This window comes from Hetaerina americana, unplaced genomic scaffold (assembly GCF_022747635.1).
Source record: "Hetaerina americana unplaced genomic scaffold, ioHetAmer1.1.p SCAF_7, whole genome shotgun sequence".
Classification (NCBI taxonomy): Eukaryota; Metazoa; Arthropoda; class Insecta; order Odonata; family Calopterygidae; genus Hetaerina; species Hetaerina americana.
The window spans coordinates 81,193,933-81,201,780 of record NW_027287316.1 but is presented as its reverse complement, the minus strand read 5'-3'; positions in this window follow the sequence as shown (position 1 = coordinate 81,201,780).

Here is a 7,848-nt window from a genome sequence, read left to right as displayed (position 1 = left end):
CATCTAGGTAGGGTTTTGGATCAAAATGGTCAAAGTAGTAGGGACATATGAAAAAGCACTGCGTTAGGCAAAGAAGCTTTCTCAAGGAGGAGAGAATTGGTGAAAGGGACTTCGAGTAAGGACGTTAAGAAACGGCGGAAACGGTGCGGAAACTTGGTCATTGTAGCAAGATGATAGGCGATCATTGGAGGCCAGTGAAATGTGGGTGTGGAGAAGAGTGGAGAAGGTGAAAATGACTCATAGGAAAGCAAGAGTGAGTCATACCTATGAGAAATTCGGTCACCGCGGGAACCTGGACCCTCGGGGTGGGAAGCCAGTACGCTAGGCAGCGCACCAATCTGTTCCTCACTTTTCCATTCCAGGCGCTCAACATATGTCAACTCATGTTCTCAACACATGGATGTTACATGGGAGGGCCCATAAGTACCCGGCCTGAACTAAAGATGGCGGGATTTGTTTAAAAAATATCACTGTTTTAGAAATTACAGGGTCGCACCCAAAAGTGGTAGGACTGATTTTTTTACAACAATTTTATTGACGATATACTTACATCGACTTAATAATATTCAAAGTATGCTCCTTGAGCTACTACACACTTAGTATAACGTTGCTCCCATTCCCCGTACGCCCGCTGGAAATTTTCTTTAGGGATGCCGTTGATGACCCTCGTCGAAGCCTCTTGAACGGCCTTTATCGAGTCAAAACGTCGTCCCTTGAGCTGTCTTTTCATCAGGGGGAAGAAGAAGAAGTCCGGTGGTGCAAGATCGGGAGGATAGGGCGGGTGCGGTAACGTGGCAACGCCATATTTGGCCAGGAGCTGTCGGTCGACACTCAGAATTTTCGGCACCATCTTTGCGCACACCTTGCGCATGGCCAAATCCTGTGAAATAATGCGTTGGACGTTGGATGCAGACAGACCCAACTGGTCTGCAATTTCTTCACTGGTTAAGCGTCGGTCTGTGTTCAGCAGTGTCCTCACTCTGTCCACATTCGTGTCGGTTCTTGCCGCCGACGGCCGTCCGGAGCGATGGTCGTCTTCAACGAGCTCCCTACCCTCTTTAAACAACTTGTGCCACTCAAGTACTATGGAACGGCTTAAGGCAGTGTCCCCATAAGCCTGCTTGATCATATCGAGGGTCTCAGTTGCCGTCATCCCGAGTTTCGCAAAAAACTTCACGGAATAACGTTGCTCTAAACTCAGATTCATTTTGTTTTTCGACGCGGACAAAAAACTTGCTTCACTAAAAACGGTGTCCTCACTCAACGACAGCCCACAGGCGACTGAGGTGTCGGTCTGTTGCTAAGAGCCCCCTCCACCTTAACCTGCCAGGCAGACCCCCCTCCACCGCTCCGTTCGCGCCAGAGAAAATCAGTCCTACCACATTTGGGTGCGACCCTGTATGCAATCCACAAAGCATATATTTAAATTGTGAAGACGCCACGCTGTTTAGTATTTGTTTGGAAGCCCTCGATAGTAAACAATTTCAGTGAATGTGTGAAATTGGAGAAAATTGGTCATTGTTATGTGATACCATACTTTTATTTGAAAGGGCTCAGCCCAACCAATATAAAAGCTAAACTGGATTCTACTCTGGGCGAGTCGGCTCCTTCGTTTATAACAGTGAAATATTGGGTAACAGGGTTAAAACGAGGCCGTACGAGCTGTCAAGACGAGCATCGCATTGGTCGACCAAATGAGGTGACGATTCCAGAAACGGCGAAGAAAATCCTCAAAGTGATAATCGATGACCGTCAGCTGAAAGTGCGCGAGCTGGCAGACATGCTAGGAATTTCAAAAAGTGCGGTACATCACATGTTAACTGAAAATTTGGACATGAGAAAGCTGTGTGCAAGATGGGTGCCGCGTTTGCTCACACTCGAGCAAACCAGTTTCGTGAAGACGTTTCAATTGAATGTTTAACAAAGTTTTACAGCAACTATTAAGAATTTAAAAACCATGGATGAAACATGGGTCCATTACTTCACATCCGAGACAAAAGAACAATCAAAACAATGAATTCCGAAGAGAAAACCGTCTCCAAAGAAGGCGAAGACCGTTTCATCTGCAGGCAAGGTCATGGCGTCGGCTTTTTGGGATAATTTTCACTGACTATCTTGAAAAAGGAAGAACTATCAACGGCGAGTATTACACGAACTTATTGCGACGTTTGAGCGAAGAAATCAAGGAAAAGCGGCCGCATTTGGCTAAGAAGAAAGTGCCGTTTCATCAAGACAATGCACCAGCTCACAAATCGGTTATTGCAATGGCCTTAATTCATGAATTAAACTTCGAATTGCTACCTCATGCACCCTATTCGCCAGATTTAGCCCCCTCGGATTGCTATTTTCAGTTTGTTAACTCGACAAAATTGCTGCAAAATTGGTGGCCACAACCGTGAAGAAGTGATGTCGGCAATTAATGGCTATTTTGAGGAGCAAGAGAGCTCTTATTATAAAGAAAGGGTATCGAACTTGTTGAACATCGCTGGGAAAAGTGCTTAGAGCTGAAAGGAGATTATGTTGAAAAATAAATACATTTTTTCCAAAATATTTGTGTCTTCTTTGTTGGGTCGGGGACTTCTGGGATTACCTATGTTTCCTTGAAACATGTAGCATTATCAAAATTTCTTGTCGGAGTTCACGATTCAACATTAATGTAGCTGCCACATGACACGAAAAATCGTGCAACAATATCTTCCTTCGCGATTTAGGGCTGCAAATGACTCCATTTTATCGATAAACCAAACTTGTGCTTAATTAAAGCTGCGCCCAATTTTACTTGGATATTGGAAATCCGACTGTCACTCAGTAAGTCGCTCCTTGAGTCCATCCTCTGTGTCTCCATCACCATTGTGCACCTCTATTCACCGGGCGATGGCGGGGGGAGGGCAATGAGCAATCGTTCGAGGGGATCCATGCAACATGCAGTGTTCGCGCCCCCCCCCCCGGGTCCTCCTCAAAAATTCCTCCCCCATTGCAGCAGCACTCTGGTGAGTCCACCTCTGTTTCGTTAGTTCCCAGCTCGACCACCGCCGCGAGTGGACTTTTCAAGTGGGCTAACCAAGTGAACCGGATGCCGCAATGTTCATGGATTGCCCGAACGGGCAAGTACAAACCGTCCCGGTGAGTGATATCTCACCTTTTCCCGTCATTGTACATAACAAACGCATCGGAAGAAGTAAACATTGCTGAAGTGGAAGTGTGGTTGGCGGGAAGGACAAACTTAAAACAAAGGAATAAAATATGAAATCTAGAAGAAAGGAAAGCCGACAGGGAACGGCTTTTGATAAACTATATAAAATAAAACTAAATTTAAAAAATAAAACTAATTTCAAAAATAAATAAAAATAACAAGTACAATTAAGATCGTCAGTATCAGTACTAAATAGCATAGAATTTGATAAAGGACAGCTAAATTCTTCCCTCTTTCGGCCAGGAGTTTAAACTAGGTTAACCTAAACTATAGCTAAGCAAGAGGTTGAGAAAGAAATGGGAAACAATTGCTCTCCGGCGCACCCTGAGCATAGATCGTACAAAAAGGAAACGAGGGCGAGAAGCGCCCATTTCCCACAGCGGGAAATTACACTTGGGCAAGAGGAAGAGGGTGGTAGCAAGACCGTGAAGCAGATAAAACGATACCAAAATAACTTGAGGACGGAGGAAGAGATCCGTCCGGCCGTTAAGCGGCTTATTGCTATGAAGAACATTTAAAATTAAAAGACATAGAAAAGACTCATAGGCGAGTAATATCTTTAGGCAGTGTATAAGTGTGTTTCATTCCGGGATCATAGTCCCGGATGGTTTGTAGCAGCGGATTTCCAGAAGGTGCGAGGCGGGATTGAAATGACGCGACTTGCGAGCGAATAAACTCCGCGACGGACGGGAGTTTATGCGCTGAACGTACGTCAGCCATCCGGGTGAATCTACTCACTTGGAGTAGCGCCCGAACAGCCTTATTTTGGATGGTCTCAAGGTGACGCCAAAGCGTTTTCCGGATGGCAAACACGGGGCAAGCGCACAGAAACTGCGGGCGAATGATCGACCTGTAAAGTGGTATCCTGTCGGCGCGACCCAGAGGAGAAATCACGGAGGAAAGGACGGCTCCTTGCGACCATTGCCTTCTGACGGCAATAGTCGAGGAGCGGCTGAAAAGTGAGCTGGTTGTCTAGAATGACACCAAGAAATCGGTGCGAAGAAGCCCTCGGTATAATGTGTTGGTGGAAGAAAAGAGGAAGGTGGGGTGTGCGTTTTCGTCTGCGGGAAAAATGAATATGTGTGCTCTTGTCAGGATTGATTCGTATTTTCCAGGTCCGGGTCCACCGGTGCAGTTTTTCAAGGTGTGCAGTAAGTCGTTTTATGTTCGTAGAGCGAGTCTTGAGATGTGGCGGCGATGGCAGTGTCATCGGCATAAATGTAAAGGGAAGTGTTAGGTGTAGAAGGCAGATCGTTGACGTACAAGTTGAATAACAGAGGACTGATAAGAGAGCCCTGCGGCACGCCCGCCTCGGCCCTCGCTAGAATAAAGGGAATCGCCTAACGACGCGCGGAACGTACGATCGGACAGATAATTTCGGACGAGGAGGAGGGGGAAAGTCGAGGATATGCATTCTGTATACGAGACCCTTGTGCCACCCGCGGTCGAAAGCACGGGCGACATCGAGGAAGACGGCGAAGATTGAAGCCATACGAAATACGTTCGCGGAGGCGAAGGACCTGGTGATACGCGAGAACGAAAGCCAAGCTGTTCGGGACGGAAAATACCGCGGTCGCGGGCGTGGTGCTCAAGGAATTTCAGAGGGACCCGCTTGAAAATTTTCGAGATGCTTGAAAAAAAGAGTAATCGGACGACTATTTCCCGGGATGGAGGCGTCTTTCCATGGCTTCGGGAGGAGGATTACTTTCCCTGACTTCCAAGGAAAGGGAAATGGGAGGAGAGGAGATTAATTAAATCTGAAAGGATGAGAGGAAAAGCGATAACAGAAGCGGCGAGCTTGAGCTCGTGATTTGAAACATTATCAAATCCTGGCGCCTCTCCTAGTGCCCAGAAATTAAGGCTATCCTCTCCTAGTTCCCAAACTATAGTTTGGGAACTAGGAGAGGATAGCCTTAATTTCGGCAGCAGACGTAATCAAGGGAAGGGAAAAGAGGATTAGGGGGAATTTTGGCAAGGAATTTACGAATTAAAAGGTCAGCAGGGGAGGGATGGGGATCAGGTGAGCCGCTTGAATCTCAGCTTTGCGGCTGGGATCGAATATTAATACATTATTAAATAGGAATAGGTACGCTCGGGATAGATGCGAAGGGATTTGGAAGTGCGCCGGAGAGAGTTATCCTCGAACGACTGGGAAGCAACGTGGCGCATCCATTCCTGCGATGAAAAAGCCGTAATAGATATCTAACTTCGGTCGCCAAGCGATTGTATCTGGACTTGTCCCGCGGCAAACGGTCTCTTCGGTCGTCAAAATAGTGACAGTGGTGAAAATTCAAGAACTGGATCACCGGCTACGAAACGTCTTTTATCTATTCCTTGCGTCCTAACTCCTGGTATATTAAAAACTAAAAGTAATCATCACAATGATTTCGTGAAAATCATGCCACTGAACTTCGTAAGGATGCACGTGTAATGTAATAGGTATTCATTGATATTTAGTGAAATTGACCTAGGAATTTACGCAATGAATACAAGGTCTATATGGCCACCAACACACACATGGTTGATTGATTTGTTTAATTGACAACGTTCACCTTTCAAAAATATAACTTTCTTGTCGCTTTGTTTGATGTTCCCACATTTCATTTCCTCACATGTGTTCTCTGTGCCCTCTCTTGAATCCAGCGTACTCTTCGTTAGTACTAAATTCTGATTTGAATGAAATGAGACGACGCCCCTGCAATCGCCTCAATGAGGAACAGACGCTGCGCTGACTGACTTGGGCCTGGCTCTAACACTTCGACCTATCTAGCATGGGTGACCCTACCAAGAGTATTGATATTTGCTCCTGGTAGGGGTCATCAGAACGCACATCCCCTTCCACCAAGTCTAAGATTGTACGCAATTGGGAGAGTATCTTTGAATGCACGCACTTTCCACAAAACTGTGTAAAGCCAAAAGGGAGTAATGTTCCAGTGAAGGCGGTTTTTATAGATTTTTAAAAAAGTTTTCAAAAGATAACCTGGTCATTGTATATTACTCACAAAGCTAGAAGCCTGTAGCATAGATAAAAATATTCAGGGCTGGATTAAAGATTTTTTGAATGGTCGCGAATAGAGCGTAATCATAGACGGCGTTAGTTCTAAGTAGGTCACTCCGTGAGTTCCCTAAGAAAATATTATCGGACCAAAGCGTATCCAAATGATTATGAGGAGATAGACTAGGGATCTTTCACGGAGCTAAGGTTCAATTACAGTTTTAAATTCTAGCATAATTTGGAAGGAGGGGGTATCGGGATGGTGCGGTGGCTTACCACAATGAGGGACAGGGTTCGAAACCCGGAGACGGCAGATTTTTTTCAGTGGCATCCCGAGCCTTACTTAAGGTGCTTAGTGGAGAGTACTTTGAGTAGGTACGACGTCCGTCGGATGGGACGTTAAACTGCGGACCCCTTGGCGCCTTTCGTTATTAGAGCAGGCTAATGCCGACGCCGGATTTCTCTCCGCCCTTCCTTTCCCTAATGGCGCAAATAACCTCAGCCGCCGGTCGCCTCCCTTAAAATTTCTACTTGGAAGGAGATCTCTTTATAAAAGATGCTGAACATGTATTATAAGCCCCATCGTACTACGGTAGGAGAGATCATGCCACTAAATTTGGAGAAATTAGCGTAGAACTGATGGATTTAAAGTGCCATTTTTTCCACGAAAGGGATCAGAATAACGTTGTCCGACTGCGGAGGGGTAAAAATATTTGGGTGGAAATTAGTCTGTTGTATATTCATCCCCTGCCACATACCCTAGCGGTGGCTGGCAGGGTGATAGAAAACATTAAAATATAGTTATATATGTGGTGTGAACAACACAAGTGTCTGTCCGTAATGGGTACCCGTAGGTCCAAATTCATCAGTGTGTCTCCCTCGTTGTATTGCCTGCTCAATGCCGGAGCAATACACCTTTCTCCTCCCGTGTTCAACACTAATTCTGCATCACGCTGGCTCTCGTTCCTTTCTCCCTCTATTTATCTGTAACTGGTGCTCTAAATAATCCCTGACATATTTCCCTTTCATCGTGCCCATGTCTATAGTTTCTCTGTCCAAATACTACATGTTTTCTGACTTTCAGATGATTATACATCGTTCCAAAGTTGAAAATCCCTATTCAATTGGCCGACGGTTTTCATCTATCTTTTATTTTGTTTGTCAACTCGGTTGTGCAAGAAATTCTTGAGCTAATTGCGTCTCCAGCGGAATAATCTCTTAAAATGGCTGTCATACCAAGTGCATTTGCCGCCACATCAATTGGGAATGGACCACTGTTCACAACCATTCGCCTGGGTCCTACCAATCAATCAATCTATCTTGGGTGACGTTACTAGGGGAAATTATGATTGTTCCTGTTGGTATACGTAGTAGTTCTAGGGTTCTAGGAAATTACTCCGTGTGCAGGGGTAATAAAGCTGACCCCTTCTGCATATCCCCGCTGGTGCCTATGAGGCAATCGCATGTAAATTTCTCAACCAAAAATAAACATACAAAGACACACACCCAGTTGATTTTGAAAAAGTTTTTAATGAGGATGACACAGTGTCGTTACAAAAAATGTTTCGTCTCAGTTTTATATAAACGGTAATGAACAGGAGGAGACAAGTGCGGCACTTTTATTTCTTTTTTTTTCAAAAATTCCCACGTACACGCTCGG